Below are 17,407 nucleotides of genomic sequence, written 5' to 3' on the forward strand. Positions count from 1 at the left end.
ACAAAATCAAAACAAGGATAATGGAATGCAGTCGAATTAAGTCGGGTGATGCTCAGGGAATTAGATTAGGAAATGAAACGCTTAAAGTAGTAAAGGAGTTTTGCTATTTGGGGAGCAAATTAACTGATGATGGTCGAAGTAGAGAGGATATAAAATGTAGACTGGCAATGGCAAGGAACGCGTTTCTGAAGAAGAAAAATTTGTTAACATCGAGTATTGATTTAAATGTCAGGAAGTCGTTTCTGAAAGAATTTGTATGGAGTGTAGCCATGTATGGAAGTGAAACGTGGACGATAAATAGCTTAGACAAGAAGAGTATAGAAGCTTTTGAAATGTGGTGCTACAGAAGAATGGTGAAGATTAGATGGGTTGATCACATAACTAATGAGGAGGTTTTGAATAGAATTGGGGGGAAGAGGAGCTTGTGGCACAACTTGACTAGAAGAAGGGATCGGTTGGTAGGACATGTTCTGAGACATGGAGGGATAACCAATTTAGTATTGGAGGGCAGCGTGGAGGGTAAAAATCGTAGAGGGAGACCAAGAGACGAATACACTAAGCAGGTTCAGAAGGATATAGGGTGCAGTAGGTACTGGGAGATGAAGAAGCTTGCACAGGATAGAGTAGCGTGGAGAGCTGCATGAAACCAGTCTCAGGACTGAAGACCACAACAACAACATATACCAATATACCAACCTGGGCTAAATCAAGCATATCTCGTGATGGTCTCGTGGGCTCTGGACATGTGATAGTATTGAGTTGATTCACAATATGTCGACCGAGTAACTCGGCAACCTGCTTGTTATTATTCGATGTATGTCTAAGCTTGACTTCGTTCTTTCAATTTTCGTAATTCTCTAGATACGTCTAATTTGACAGTATGATTTGCTAAATTCTACATATTGCAAAAATGAAAGTTGTGTGATTCACTTCGGAAGTTTTCCTTAGTAAATCTGTTACCTAAAATAGGCTACAAATTCTTACCACTAAATGATTTTATGGTTCATTTAAATCCACTTTCATTACAATTTTAAATATGGCTGTGAGTCAGCAACCGTACATGAATATAATCTGTATAATACAGCCAACCGGTTTCAACAAGATTTAACTAGACTTTGTTTCGTCACCGAGTATGGGTGTCCTCATCAGAAAAACCCAACAGTAATTACATGTAGTGACAATTGACAGATTTACGATAAAATGCATGACGAGAGCATTTTGCTTGTATGTCTGTTTTCAACTGTCACTGCATGTAACTGTTTTTGGTTTTTTTCTTGTCAAGACATCCACAGACTTTGTCGACACCACGTCAACTTAAATCTTGTTGCAACCGGTTGACTATATTACATAAATTACATCCACTTTCATGTCGATATTTCCGAGGAATGAACTAGCATGGTACTTGAGTTAAAAGTGTCGGTGAATTCAGAAAGATTTTTGCGTACTTGCTTACCAAAGTATTAGCTGACTGAAAGGTTTTAATTTGGAAATGAGATATCTTCCACTACGCCCGACTATATCTACTTAAGTCGTACCGAAAAATGTGAAGATGTTTGTAAAACAACGATAAAAATTCTATTAATACCGTACGTACAAGCAAACACGCTGCTATGACGAATAAAGTATCAGGGACAACTACGTAGTTATTAGAAGAAAATTCAGTCATTCCAAAACGATGTTACCACACTTCGTACTCGAGTACGAAGAAACTTATGTGTGGTTCCCAAACTGAAGCCTTCCTATCATACAATAACTACGAAAACAGTAATTAAATACTGGTTTTGATAGATAGCACTTCCTAATCAGAGTGCCATTTGTCGAAGAACACCGACCACTACACAGTATTACTCTTATCACACAGTGTGCACGTATCAAAATTCATTGCCATATCTGTCGAGTTCTAGTGTTTACTAACGGCGCCCATGCCGCAATAACACATTTCACCGAACTTTATAAATGGGCTGCGCCATTTTGTTTTGACCCTCTAGCGGCGAGCTGCGGTTCTGTGGCGCGGGGGAGTTCGGAGTGTACCACAACTGAAAAAAGAAAAAAATTGTGTAAGTTTACTTTCTCGTCGTTATACTTAAAACTATATGACTATCCCTGGGACGTTTCAGTCTGACGCCTGTCTTCATCAGTTGCGCACGCTTCAGAACAATTCTCGTTCGTGCGTCAAATATTTCAATATGATATTATTGGTTGGTGCATAAGTTAGAGGCGTCTTTAAGTTTAATAAACCCAACAGATACACTTAAAAGAGACTTTAGTTATCCAAAACGATGTTACCACACTTCGTACTCGAGTACGAAGATGTGGTTTATCTGTAAAGGAGACCGCTTATAAAACACTAATACGACCTATTCTTGAGTACTGCTCGAGCGCTTGAGATCCCTATCAGGTCGAATTGAGGGAGGACATAGAAGCAATTCAGAGGCGGGCTGCTAGATTTGTTATTCGTAGGTTTGATCATCGCGCAAGTGTTACGGAAATACTTCAGGAACTCGGGTGGGAGTCTCTAGAGGAAAGGAGGCGTTCTTTTCGTGAATCGCTACTGAGTAAATTTAGAGAACCAGCATTTGAGGCTGACTGCAGTACAATTTTACTGCCGCCAACTTACATATCACGGAAAGACCACAAAGATAAGATAAGAGAGATTAGGGCTCGTACAGAGGCATATAGGCAGTCATTTTTCGCTCGCTCTGTTTGGGAGTGGAACAGGGAGAGAAGATGCTAGTTGTGGTACGAGGTACCCTCCGCCACGCACCGTATGGTGGATTGTGATGTATGTATGTAGATGTAGATGTAGCAACAATATATTCTCCTTCACTATTTGCAGCAGTTTGCCAAATCTGGGGTAATTTTTCGATTCCGCGACTACTTGGTATTGAAGCGAAGAACTCTTCGGGCCATGTTCTGAGCGCATTTTCAGCCAGAAAATGTTCCTTGAAAGTTATTCGATATAGGGCGGAAAAGGCGAAAGTCCAGTGTGCAAATAACGTGGTTGCGGAATGACTTCCCAACCCAACCCATGTACTGTGTTTATCAATCTAGCAGAATGCGGGCGAGCGTTATCGTGGAGTAGCTTCGCTTTACACATTTTTCCTGATCGTTGTTCTTTGATTGTGTCTGGAAAACGTCTCACTTGTTGTGATTCTTGAAGTTTTCCCGGCGTACTGAATGTTCGATGAGATTTCAGGATTACAGCCGGATCACGTTGACTCCTTGCCACGATATTTCGGCTGGCAGTCACTCAGTGACGGGCACTCACCTGAAGATGGCTGGACGATTGCGAGCCGAAGTATCGTGGCAAGAAGTCAACGTGATCCGGCTGCAATCCCGAAATCTCATCGAACGTCTCACTTGTTGACAATAAATGTCAGCAGTGATGGTTACACCTCGGGAAAGCGATGCCTAGTACACCACACCGTAGCATAACATTACCCTTTCTGGAAGCGCGCATATCTCTGCACGGTGGGTTGCTGCTTCGTTTCCTTATGTTAGCATAAAGACACCATTTCTCGTCATCAGTAACTACACAGGATAGGAATGGTCGATGTCGTTCACGTATGTCCACCCGTTGATTTTTGTGATTTTGACTTAGAGCATCCGGTAAATACGATATTTGGACCTTCCCCACTGTATGCAAATGTCGTACGATGGTTGAGTGATCACAGTTCATCATATATGCCAGTTCTCGAATGGCTTGGATCATTGAGGATTAATGCGTTTAAACAATCTTCATCAAACCCCGAAGATCTTCGTGAACGTGGAGAGTCTCGAATCTCAAAACGGTCCTCCTTAAAACGAGAAAACCATTTTCTTGTCGTGCCCTGTTCAATAGGATTATCCCCAATGACGGCACCAAATGTTTCTCGCTGCCTCCGCTTCTGTCACCCCTCTATTGGACTCACACAGAAGAACATGTCGGACATGTTCCGATTCCTCCACTTGGCACTCAATTTTGTAGGGTCCACACATGTACCCCGTCTTCAAATGACAAAATGACGGTATGTACACTCAAATAGCAACAGTGAACTGCAAATCAAAATGACAATCGATAAATAAACCCATAGCAAACCGGAATACAAACATGCAAAAGAAAAACGCTACGAAGTTATGAACCAAGCTAATAAATGGGCTGCGACATTTTGTTTTGTGTCCTCCAGCAGCGTTCTACGGTAGTATGGTGCGGGGATTTCAGTGCGTTCCACGACTACAGATACCTACGTGCAAATAAGGAAAAATTAATTGCGTAATTTTATTTTATCCTGGTGATGATTAAAACTGTATGTCTACCATTGGTACATTTCAATCTCACGGCTGTTGCCATCACTTGTGCACGTCCTCGGAACAATACTCGTTCGTGCGTCAAATATTTCAGTATTATGATTGTAATATGTTCACATTAGAGTTCAATAGGCCTACGCCACTTTCACATAACTTGCAAGAAATTGCATTTCAGAAAAGTACGACGTTCTAAAAGCAGTCGTCCGAAAATTAAACGAGTTCACGCGCCATGCAACTGACGACACTGTCCTGTCATATTAACGTGACCACTTTTCAAAAGCCTGAATAGCCGCCTTTTGCAACGTGGTCGGCTGCGAGACGTGCAGTAAGAGAGTCAGTGAGGTTCTGGAAGGTTCTGACTGGTGTGTGGAGTAGAGATGGGTCGTTCGCGAACTAACGGGCCCAAGATGAACGGAAAGAGCTATGAACGAATTCTAAAGAACGGTCTTTGATAGTTCACTTCGTCGCGGCTTTCTACTTATAGTTCCCGGGAACAGGAAACGGTCGGTCTCGTTCCCGAACGACACGTCGGCCGATCTCGTTCCAGCCTCGGTCCCATTCCCGTCTGTCTCGGCCTCGCTCGGCCGGACTCGCCCTTCTTCGCCACTCGTCGCAGTTCCACTGCCGACTGCTCATAATTCAGTATAGAGTTGTTCGGTTCGTTCGCTATGCACGCCCATTCTAGATCTGTTTCATACCTTTTCTGAACTCTGAACTTCTGGTTCTTTTCGTATTCTATTCAGCATCCATTACCGGTAATTCAAATGTATTATATAATTAATAATCGAGTGTCTGGTTACATTTTGTAAAGAGAATATGATAACTTCTACAATATTATTTCAGTGGTACAGGGTGGCGCACGAAAAGTTGGCCCCGAGTACTAGACTGCTCATTTTCGCCTACCAATCGTGATCTATTGTTTTGAAGTTGTTGTTTGCATTAGCTTATTTGTCATTTCCTCACTGCCTAATTATTACATGTTTATCTATTCCGCTCGTAACGGTCAACAAATCCCGCGTAATTGGTGAGCAGTCTATAGTCGCGGTTTTCTTGCGCCACCTTATATTATTTCACTGCGATCAGCCACATAACGCTACAGTTGCCTATCGAGAGGTTTTGCAGAATCACGAAAATTACAAGTGTGTGAGAATTCTGTTAGGAATAAAAACTCTGCACTCCAGGGCGGTGGCAAGCGACCCCCCCTTGGCGCCCCCCATGTTCAGTCACACATGCTACTAATTTTCGATTTTTCATAAGAACTGTATACCAAGCTCAAATAAACGGAGAACGAGTAAAAATGAACGGTTCCCAAAAAAGAGCGATCACCATTGAACGAGTTCCCAAGGATGAACGAGTTTGCCCCTCTCTAGTGTGGAGCCCAAATGGTGAACGAGTAAAAATGAACGGTTCCCAAAAAAGAGCGATCACCAGTGAACTAGTTCCTGAGGATGAACGAGTTTGCCCATCTCTAGTGTGGAGCCACGCCAACTCCAGTATCGTGGCCAGCTGCGCTAGGTTTCTCGGTTGAGTAGCCTCGGTGCGAACAGCCCAATCGATTTGGTCCCAAAGATTCTCGGCTGTGTTTAAGTCCGGTGACTTTGGTGGCCATGGGAGTACGGTAAACTCATCTGTTGAAACGTGCACCTAAAATAGGAGCTTTGTGACAGGTTGCATTTTCCTCCTGGTAGATCCCATCGTGACGATGGAAAACCAGCTGCACGTAGAGTGGACTTGGTCTGCAAGGATAGATAAACACCAGTGTAGATCCACTGTGCCTTCCACAACGACGATATCACCCAGGAATGGCACGAGAACATTTCTCAAACCAGAACGCTGCCTCCTCCGGCGTGGGCCTTTGATGCAGGGCGTTTGCTTTGAGACATTTCACGTCGTACACACCAAAGGCCATCTGACCAACGAATCATAAAACGTGATCGTTTCAAAAGGTCTCTTGTCTCCACTCAGTGAACGGACAGTTGCGGTGCTGTCGTGCAATTTTGGCCTTCGTCGCCGACGAACAGCGGTCTGCACTGGTGCAGGAACAAGGCGCCTGTTGCGATGTTCCATAGACAGCAACGTTCGCTGAACGGCCGTTGATGAGACCTTGGTATTCAATTGAGCTGTCAGTTACTCAGCATTTTCGTTTATTCGGCCGTACACCTTTCCACAGCTGCCCACTCCTGTCGACTATGGCCCGTGGTGCATCAAAGTTGTCTCGCGCCAGTTTTGGATAGCGCCATTTTGTCATGAACGGTATATTGTAACCACGGTGCACGTGAACGGTTTACAAACTGCGAGCTGTGTCACACGTTGCATTGTCCTGCCGGACCACTCTTGGCCCGGTAGCCAATGATCATTCCCTTATGGGCGTAAGATAAATAGCTCCTTTATGGCTACGGCATAAAGACAAGGACTTCACTGCTCCTAAGTCCTCTCCCTCTCCTGTGACACGATTTATTTACCCTACACTGCTAGTGCTGCCACCTGTTGTCTGTCAGTGGTTATTGCACGAACATCGGTGGTGATCACGTTAACGTGATTGGACACGATACACAAATGGCTGTGAGCACTATGGGACTTAACATCTTAGGTCATCAGTCCCCTAGAACTTAGAACTACTTAAACCTAACTAACCTAAGGACATCACACACACCCATGCCCGAGACAGGATTCGAACCTACGACCGTAGCAGTCCCGCGGTTCCGGTGCAGCGTCTAGAACCGCACGGCCACCGCGGCCGGCGGACACGATACACACCAACTGCTCAGGCAAGAAGACACATTTTACATCCTGGACAAACTTTCAGAGGAAATTTCCAGAAAAGTCCTTAGGGAATTTTTAAGGAACAATCATTAAATAATCAATACCCAACTTAGTCTCCGTGTACCTTTCCTGTTCCGCTGGGACCTGGACTTGGCCAGCTGCTTCACGGTTGGGATCCGCCATGTCTTTGATTGGGGGGGGGGGGGGGCGTGTGCACAACTAACCGACTGTGACACGCACCAACTATGACAGGTAGATATTAGAAATAGGTTAGTTGTAGATTTAAAAAGGAAAAAAAATATTAGCTTAGTACTGCAGCGAAACGAAGTCATCCGCCAGCCCAGTGCCAGGGGCACACCCACTGGGGTTAGCTCGGTGGGCAAGGCCTACAATAACACGGGTCTGTAGATTGCTGGCACACCTGTAACGCTGTAGGTAGTGTAGACCAATAGGATAAACGAAATTGCACTGTAGGTAGTGTAGACCAACAGGATAAACGAAGTTGCACTCCAATAACAGTTGTAGAGGAAGTTAAAATCAACTAGCACTTAGATACATGTATAAACTGAATAACAGCAGACTAGAGATCCCTGTAGTGGTAAGGGAATAATAGTATTATACCTGCAGTGTTAGAATTAAGCTGCAGAAATGTTAAATAATATGAAATTAGGACCCACTAATGTATTTAGGTAGTGGGTTGTTATGTATAATTATACTAATTGAATAATGTGAAGCTGGCCGTTGTTGCCGAGCGGTTCTAGACGCTTCAGTCCGGAACCGCGCTGCTGCTACGGTCGCAGGTTTGAATCCTGCCTCGGGCATGGATGTGTGTGATGTCCTTAGGTTAGTTAGTTTTAAGTAGTTCTAAGTCTAGGGGACTGATGACCTCAGATGTTAAGTCCCATAGTGCCAGGGCCATTTGAACCATTTTTGAATAATGTGATTGGACCATGTGTATTAGAAACCAACTCTCACAACTTTGACATTTTCATAATTTACACGATATAAAGTGAAGTGTGGACGCATTGTTCACTTCTTCACTTAGCACTATATCTGTGAACAAAGCTTTGGAGACTGGCTGTGCAAGCGAGTAAATGGGGCAAATGTTATTTCTTTCAAGAGTCTCCTCTTGCGTTCGAGAAAGTCATACTTTTCTTAGTGGTGGGTCCATCATTTTTTATGGTCACTTCCTCCGTGGCATTACAGGCTCGGAGATCCGAATGGCTAATTCGGAATCTTTTGCCAATGGAGAGATCATCGCGACACTTTTTCAATTACAAGCCGCATGTCCTATAGTTACACGTTCCATTTCTTTAATGCAGTGGTTTCCATTGTTTTCTGCATCCTCCCATTGATCGTCGCTGGTTCTTCTGCCTTTTAGCGGCAGTTTTCACCCCAGGTGCGAGAGAGTGCCCTGAACCTCTGTCCGCTCCTCTGCCCTCTTTGACAGGGTCGTTGGCGGAACGAGGGTGACTAAGGCCGCTAGTTTTCGGCCGCCATTGCTGATGGTTTTTATATAGAATTCAAACATTTTGAACAAAGCATATTTGCGCCATCAGCTGTACAATTGTATGTTTGTTCTCTACCATCTTCACAGGAGGAAAATAGTATACGACACTGGCTCAAAAATACATTTTCACCAAACACGATACAACCAAATTTAGGACATACATAACTGTCATAGTGTATGTCTGAACATAATCCAGTTACACTGAAGAGTCAAAAAAACTGGTACACCTGTCTAACATCATGTAGGGTCCCCGCGAGCACGCAGACGTGCCGCAATGTGACGTGGCATGGAGGTGCTGGAGGGATCTGACACCGTGAATACTGCAGGGCTGTCCATAAATCCGTAAGAGTACGAGGGGGTAGAGATCTCTTCTGAACAGCACGTTGCGTCCCAGATATGCTCAGTAATATTCATGTCTGGGGAGTTTGGTGGCCAGCGGAAATGTTTAAACTCAGAAGAGTGTTCCTAGAGCCATTCTGTAGCAATACAGGACGTGTGGCGTGTCGCATTGTCCTACGGGAATTTCCTACGGACGTCGGAAAGTACAATAGACATGGATGGATGCAGGTGATCAGAAAGGATGCTTACGTACGTGTCACCTGTCAGAGTCGTATCACTCCAGCTGCACACGGCCCGCACCATAACAGAGCCTCCACCAGCTTCAACAGTCCCCTGCTGACATGCAGGGTCCATGGATTCGTGAGGCTGCCATTATACCCGTATACATCCATTCGCTCGATACAATTTGAAACGAGACTCGTCCGACCAGGCAACATGTTTCCAGTCATCAACAGTACAATTTCAGTGTTGACGGCCTCAAGCGGGGCGTGAAGCTTTGTCTCGTGGAGTCATCAAGGGCACACGAGTGGGCCTTCGGCTCCGAAAGCCCATATTGATGATGTTTCGTGGAATGGATTCACGCCGACACCTGTTGATGGCCCAGCATTGAAATCTGCAGCAATTTGCGGAAGGGTTGCACTTCTATCACGTTCTCCTCAGTCGTCGTTGGTCCCGTTCTTGTAGATCTCGGAGATCCTTGTCCCATCGCTCGCGCGTCAACTACAATACCACGTTCAAACTCACTTAAATCTTGATAACCTGCTATTGCAGCAGCAGTAACCGACCTAATAGCCGCGCCAGACTCTTGTTGTCTTATATAGGCGTTGCCGACAGCAACGCCATATTCTGCCTGTTTACATATCTCTGTATCTGAATAAGCATGCCTATACCAGTTTGTTTGGCGCTTCACTGTACTGAGTGTGAAGTTCTCAGCAAGTGTACATTACTATTATTGTGCTAATGGACAGCATATTTACATGGATTATGTTCAGACAGACTACTCTGAGAGTTATGTTATCACACAACCAAATGTTCTACAGTTGGTTGTGTCGTATTTGACGAAAACGTATTTTTCACCCTTTCTTCAATGAAGATGGTTGTTGTAACTGAAATCAGTAGAGAATAAATATATCCGATGGCGCAAATATGCTTTTTTCAAAATATTGAACAGTCGTAGACAGTCACCTAAGAAAAGTTATAGCATTTAAGCACTGGCTAGGTTTCATACCGGTATTCAAACCATTTTCACTACTAGTCATAGACGCTAACTATCGCCCACGGTTCTTGGAAACGTGTTGAGACATCAGCGAATAACTTTAGTGGTATTAGAGGGGGCCGTAGACCAAAACTATAGAGGAAGATACAGATTGAAATATATCCAACAAACAATTGTACGTTAGGAAAGCAGCACACGATTATGTAGTGAAGATCGGTATTTGATCATGGACTGTGGGAACAGCGGAAAAGAACAGAATAGAAGCGTTTGAGATGTGGTGCTACAGAAGTAAGTTCAAAATTAGGTAAAATGATAAGATAATGAATGAGGAGGTTCCCCGCAGATTCTGCGAAGAAAGTAACATACGAAGAACAGTGACGAGGAGACGGAACAGGAAGCTGAGACATCTGTTAAGACATCAACGGATAACTTCTATGGTACTAGAGGGAGCTGTAGAGCATAAAAAGTGCAGGGGAAGACAGAGACTGGAATACAACCTACAAATATTTGAGGACGTAGAGTGCAAGTACTACTCGAGATGAAAAAGTTGGCATCAAACCAGTCAGGAAAATGATGACACAAAAAAAAAAAAAAAAACTGTTTGGAAAGGGTTTCCCTTTCTGTCTTCATTACTGAATTTCCTGTGTAGTCACAGATAGTGTCGGATTTCTTGTCAGCAACACACGGTCAGTCAGCGAGTGAGCACCTTTTTCTACATGGAATGCTTTCTGCAGCCCAAGGCTTCTCCCACATCCATTACGAATCCCACTGCTGTGGGAGAGGTGGTGGCGTCAAGTTCGCGTTCACCAGACTTTGGGTCAGTGTCCTGAATTAAATGCCAATGCCGATGGTAGTGCCTCGCGGAGTAAAGGCATGCGACACGTCGGCCCCGCCAGGATGGGCCGCGCGGAGTAGCCGAGCGGCCTGAGGCGCCTTGTCACGGTCCGTGCGGCTCCCCACATCGAAAGTTGGAGTCCTCCCTCGGGCATGGCTGTGTGTGTTGTCCATAGCGTAAGTTAGTTTAAGTTAGATTAAGTAGTGCGTAGGCTTAGGGACCGATGACCTCAGCAGTTTGGTCCCATAAGACCTTACCGCAAATTTCCAATTTTCCAGTGAGGATGGTAAGCTTGATGAATTCTTTGTAGTAAGTTTCTTCGTCTCCTGCTCCTGCATCCATAACAAACACAACATCACACTCCACAAGCTCTAAAACGAAATTAGAATTATATTAATACCGTCAGCTGCTTACGGGCGTTGATATATATCAACTGGGAGAGGTGAAAATGTGTGCCCCGACCGGGACTCGAACCCGGGATCTCCTGCTTACATGGCAGACGCTCTATCCATCTTTTTTTTATTTATTTTTTTATCTCATTTTGTTCTAGATTGTTCGTTGAATTTGTTCGTGGCGGACGTCCAATGACGCCTGTGCAGGTTGATCGTTGATTCGTTCACTCAGTTTTTTTGTTTCAGAGGGTAGCTAAACCCTCTGACCGAACACGCTGAGCTACCGTACCGGCATCCATCCGAGCCACCGAGGGCACAGAGGATAGCACGACTGCAGGGACTATCTCGCGCACGCTTCCCGTGAGATCCACATTCTCACCTTGTATGTCCACACACTACATTCGTAGTGTCCCTACCCAGCACACTCATTACTCGTGGAAGACATTCTTACCAAGTCTCGCACGAGTTCGGGGAATATGTGTGCATCTGCACAGAAGAAGAAGGTCATAGCTGGCGTTGCCAGACCTATATACTTATATGGAGATGGTGTCTGTTCTTTCGGACATTCTTCTGTGCATATGTACACATATTCCCCGAACTTGGTAAGAAGGTCTTCCACGAGTAATGAGTGTGTTGTGGTGGGACACTGCGAAAGTAGTGTGTGGGCATACAAGGTGAGAATGTAGGTCTCACGGGAGGCGTGCGCGAGATAGTCCCTGCAGACACTCTATCCTCTGTGCCCTCGGTGGCCCAGGTGGATAGAGTGTCTGCCTTGTAAGCAGGAGATCTCGGGTTCGAGTCCCGGTCGGGGCACTCGTTTTCACCTGTCTCCGTTGATACATATCAACGCCTGTAGGCGGCTGAAGGTATTAATATAATTCTAATTTCGTTCTAGACGGCTGCAGGTCGTCAATGGTGTCTGTTCTTTCGGACATATATCCATATAAGTATATGCACAAGCTCTCCTCACAGTCATCCACAGAACGCAGATGCACTTTTGATGACAGGACGGAAGAAGGCAACGGTGAGTTACCTCTACTTTAACTTTCCCCAAGAAAAGAAAACGGAATTCCCGCATATGCTAGCAAAGTTCATGTCTCGAGTGCGTGTAAGTATCGAAAGAATAGGATGGTTCGGATTCTGTAGTAGATGTAATCACGGTCAACAGTAGGTCTCAAAACCAATGTAACTAACATTAACTGTTAAATATTACGACAGGCCTAGTTAGTAGATATTATGTTATCGTTGTTTTCGTTCGGTTGGTAAGTGGGTTCCTAATAATCAGTTGCCTCCATTTGATGCCTGACGATCAAGCACTTGTATTGCGGTAAAAGGAGCCAAAGATAATATTGATAAATAATGCTGCGGTGATTTACTGTGACCATGAGATATAATCACAGATATAATGACGGAATGTTTATATTTTCTCTCATTAAATTATTACATTTCCTTCCCAAAAATAACACAATAACATGGTAATTATGACACTAGCTGCGAAAGAATAGAAAAGTAGAAGCAAAGTTACCATTTGTGAATTTATTAGAACATAAAAATTTTACATCCAGTTATTGCCTGAATAAAATGTGTACCTGAAATTAAAATTATAACTAAAGAAATTCAGTTACTTTCTTGGAATTCAGTCAGTTGTCTCTATTGGCTATGTCAAGCAAAGAAAATAAAGGAATGCAGCTTAGTATTAGACAGTGAATTAACGCAGAAGAATCACAGAAATCAAAAATGATACCCACTTACAACTTTGCTCATTGGGTTTAGCGATTAAACAGAGAATTAAGTTTCGTAATTAACGAAATTACAAATGATTCACAGCCATATTCGAGAGTCGAAACAGGAATCATAATGAGGTGACCAAAGTCATGGGATACCTCCTAATATAGTATCGGATCTTCTTGCGCTCGGCGTAGTTTAGCAACTCGATTTGCCCTTAAGAGAAATGTTGAGCCATGTTGCCTCTGCAGCCGTCCACAATCGGTAATGCGTTACCGGTGTAGGATTTTGTGCAGGAACTGACCTCTTGATTATGTCCCATAAAAGTTCGACGGGATTCATGTCGAGCGATCTGGATGGCCAAATCATTCGCTCGAATTGTCCAGAATGTTTCTCAAACCATTCAAGAATAATTGTTGCCTGGTGTCACGGCGCATGGTCATCCATAAAAATCCCATCGTCGTTTCGGAACACGAAATCCATGAATGGCTACAAATTGTCTCCAACTAGCCGAATAAAACCATTTTCAGTGAATGATCAGGTCAGTTGAACCAGGGGCCCAGTCCGTTCCAAGTAAACACAGCCCACGCCTTAAGAGGCCACCACTATCTTGCACAGTGCCTTTTTGACAATTTGGGTCCATTGCTTCGTGGGGACTGCGCTACAGTCGAGCCCTACAATCAGCTCTAGCATTTTGAAATCGGAACTCATCTGACCAGGCCACGGTTTTCCAGTCGTCTACGATCCAACCATATGGTAACTAGCCCAGGAGAGATGCTGCAGCCGTTGTCGTAGTGCTAGCAAAAGCACTCGCGCCGGTCGTCTGCTGCTATAGCCCATGAACATATTTCGCCGCGCTTGTCCTAACGAACACGTTCGTCACACGTCCCAAGTTGATTTCTGCAGTTATTTCACGCAGTTTTGTTTGTCTGTTAACACTGACAACTCTACGCAAACGCAACTGCTCTCGGTCGTTAAGTGGAGGCCATCGGCCACTGCGCGGTAAAAGGTAGTGCCTGAAATTTGGTATTCTCGGCACACTCTTGACACTGTGGATGGTGGAATATTGAATCCCCTAACGGTCTCCGAAATGAAATGTCCCACGCGTCTGGCTCTAACTAGCGCAATACTACCACCATCTGTAAATGTGCATATCGCTATCCCTAGACGTTTTGTCACTTCAGTGATGTATATTCTGAGGACCGCGAATATCGCTTCTTTATGGAACGTAAATGATGGGCAGACTGCCGTCGCTTTGGCACTTTTATATTACTTTTTATTTTAATTAGATTGTACTGACGTAAATAAGTGACTGATGGCCGGTGAAGTTGGTGAAACGAAAGTTGCAAGAGGTCTGACGTTTGATTTATCACTCGCTTTATGCAGAATATGTCCACGAGGGACGCCTGAACATGATTCAATGAACTGGAACACGTACCTCACAATACGCACGTTACAAATATGAGTGGTTAATGGTTGGTTTCGGAGTCTACTCGAGAAGGGAAGCTAACCGGAATTCGTTGACAAGGCACATCTTCAGATTTGTACCACATGTGGTGGCGTACTACCCGTCTTACCGTCAATTTCATCTTTCAGACGTCATATGCTGGTCACGCGTTAAAGAGATGTTTGCTGTCAGCTATCACATTCGCGTATCATAACTAATTGCTACTGATGAGTGGATGTGAGCCAGCAGATTCAAGGAATAACGCATCGAAATCACTTCGCTTCGCTTTATCTTTCAGGTGGCGATAAATTATTCCATTGACAGATGCCTTATCATCGCTATCAGTCAGATAAGTTTGTATGATTCGAAACGCCTCCTTCATATAGGTGAACTCTCATAACGAGTTTATTTTATTTTCTGATATTGCCGCAGGCGATGTACGACGCTAGCTGGAGCTCAAGAGCCACTGCCTGCGATGAGTGTTCCCAGTTCAGCGGCCGGATCTTGGAATTTATCTGAGAGCAGTAGCACTGCTATTGGACAGTGAGCACCAGTGCCTGGGTTGTAACAGCTAAACCTTTTCTTGCATCTCAGTACAAGGCAGAAAAACATTGGAAAGAAAGTATTTCTCTGATACAGAAGATCAAAGAGTTAATCCGGGTCCTTGTTAGCCGACAATGGAGCAAATACGTCGCTTAACGAATTTGTTTGCGTGGCAAACAAATGAGGCACGTATTCCCTGGCATTGTCGTTCTTTCGTGACAAGCTGCATCTACTACAAAGGTGATGGAAGAGCCTTCCCATCTCAACAGTTTTAATGTAACTTCAGTATTTGTGTAACTGGGCTGGAGGCAAGAGTTTATAATTTCAAATAATCCTGTAGTCCATACATTATCCCTTACCCTAACCCTTCTGGCGTGAGAGCATCACCTAGATGTTGAAGTTAGGTCGACAGTTCAGTACAGCACTAATGAAGGAAAAAAATTATTAGGATACTAGGCTGTATGTAAAAACCCCGTGGTCTAGGGATAGTGTCTTTCCCCGGTCCCCTGCTCGAAATCCTCCACTGCTTAAATTTTGATTAATAATCAGCATTTGGCGGCCGAAGGCTTCCAGCATAAGGAGTCACTCTCATCCTGCCAACGGCTTTGTCAAACAGACCGGAGAAGCGGCCAGAGGCTCAGGGCACTTCTCTTGTCTTTGGTGTGGGAAACTAACCTAAAGGTGGAAGACTCAGCAATGATCAACGGCACGAGCATGCAGAAGGCAATGGAAACCGCTGTATTAAAGACACGTAACGTGTATCCACAGGACATGTGGCCTGTAAGTGAAATAAATGTCATGATGATCTCACCATTGGCAAAAAATTCCGGAATAGTCCCCCATTCGGATCTCTGGGAAGGAACTGCCAAGGGGGAGATGACCATAAGAAAAATATTGAATAACCAACGAAAGGATAACGTTCTACGAGTCGCGGCGTGGAATGTCAGAAGCTTGAACGTGGTAGGGAAGCTAGAAAATCTGAAAAGGGAAACGTAAAGGCTCATTCTAGATATAGTAAGAATCAGTGAAGTGGGAAGAAGACAATGACTTGTGGTCAGATGAGTATAGGGTAATATCAACAGCAGCAGAAAATGGTATAACTGGACTAGGATTCGTTGTCAATAGGAAGGTAGGGCAGAGAGTGTGTTACTGCAAATAGTTCAGCGTCAGGGTTGTTCTTACCAGAGTCGACAGCAAACCAACACCGACAACGATAGTCCGGGTATACATGCCGAAATCGCAAGCTGGAAATGAAGAGATAGATACAGTATATGAGGATAATGAAAGGGTAGTACAGTACGTAAAAGGAAATGAAAATCTAATAGTAATGAGAGACTGGCATGCAGTTGTAGAGGAAGGAGTAGAAGAAAAGGTTACAGGAGAATATGGGCTTGGGAAAATAAATGAGAGACGAGAAAGGCTAATTGAGTTCTGTAATAAACTGCAACTAGTAATAGCAAATACTCCGTTCAAGAACCACAAGAGGAGGAGATATACACGGAAAAGGCCGGATGATACGGGAATATTTCAGTTAGATTACATCATGATCCGAGCTGCCGAAATCTGATACTGGATTGTAAGGCGTACCCAGGAGCAGATATAGACTCAGATCACAATGTTGTAGAGATGAAGAGTTGGCTGAAGTTTAAGAGATTAGTCAGGAAGAATCAATACTCAAATAAGTGGGATACACAATTACTAAGGAATGACAAGATACGCTTGAACTCTCTAAGGCTACAGAAACAGCAATAAGAAGTAGCTCAGTAGGCAGTACAGTTGAAGAGGAACGGACATCTCTAAAAAGGGCCATCACAGAAGTTGGGAAGGAAAACATAGGTACAAAGAAGGTAACTGCGAAGAAGCCATGGGTAACAAGAAATACTTCAGTTGATCAGGTAGACTGATAATATAAGGAACGGGGATGTTCTGAGCGGAATCGGAGAGGAAATGAGTATATGGAAAACACTGACAAGGAGAAGGGGCAGGATGATAGGACATCTGTTGGGACATCAGCGAATGACTTCCACGGTACTAAATGGAGAGAGCTGTAGAGGGCAAAAACTGTAGAGGGAGGGAGACAGAGACTGGAATACATTCAGCAGATAATTGAGGACGTCGGTTGCATGTGCTACTTTGAGATGAAGAGGTTGCCACAGGAGAGGAATTCGTGATGGGCCGCATCAAACCAGTCAGGCGACTGATGACTCAAAATAAATAAATAAAAATAAAAACCATTTCTCTGCACCTTAATGTTATGAAACATAAAATACTAGCATAGGGTCTGCGCCTACGCCTCATCAGCGATTTAGCCCAGATTTATGTACATACAGGGCTTGGTCAGAAACGAAAT

The 17,407-nt window shown here is 44.1% G+C and overlaps 1 protein-coding gene and 1 non-coding gene across 5 annotated transcripts in view; both read left to right on the top strand.

Moving 5' to 3' along the window:
- The window catches only part of LOC126419292 (protein I'm not dead yet-like), a 263,495-nt gene that overhangs the window by 14,125 nt on the left and 231,963 nt on the right, over nt 1-17,407 (top strand). The gene's annotated exons all lie outside the window — the stretch shown is intronic.
- On the top strand, nt 12,081-12,155 carry Trnat-ugu (transfer RNA threonine (anticodon UGU)). The gene has a single exon. It is a non-coding gene; the product is annotated as a tRNA-Thr (tRNA).

Source organism: Schistocerca serialis, chromosome 9 (assembly GCF_023864345.2).
Source record: "Schistocerca serialis cubense isolate TAMUIC-IGC-003099 chromosome 9, iqSchSeri2.2, whole genome shotgun sequence".
Classification (NCBI taxonomy): Eukaryota; Metazoa; Arthropoda; class Insecta; order Orthoptera; family Acrididae; genus Schistocerca; species Schistocerca serialis.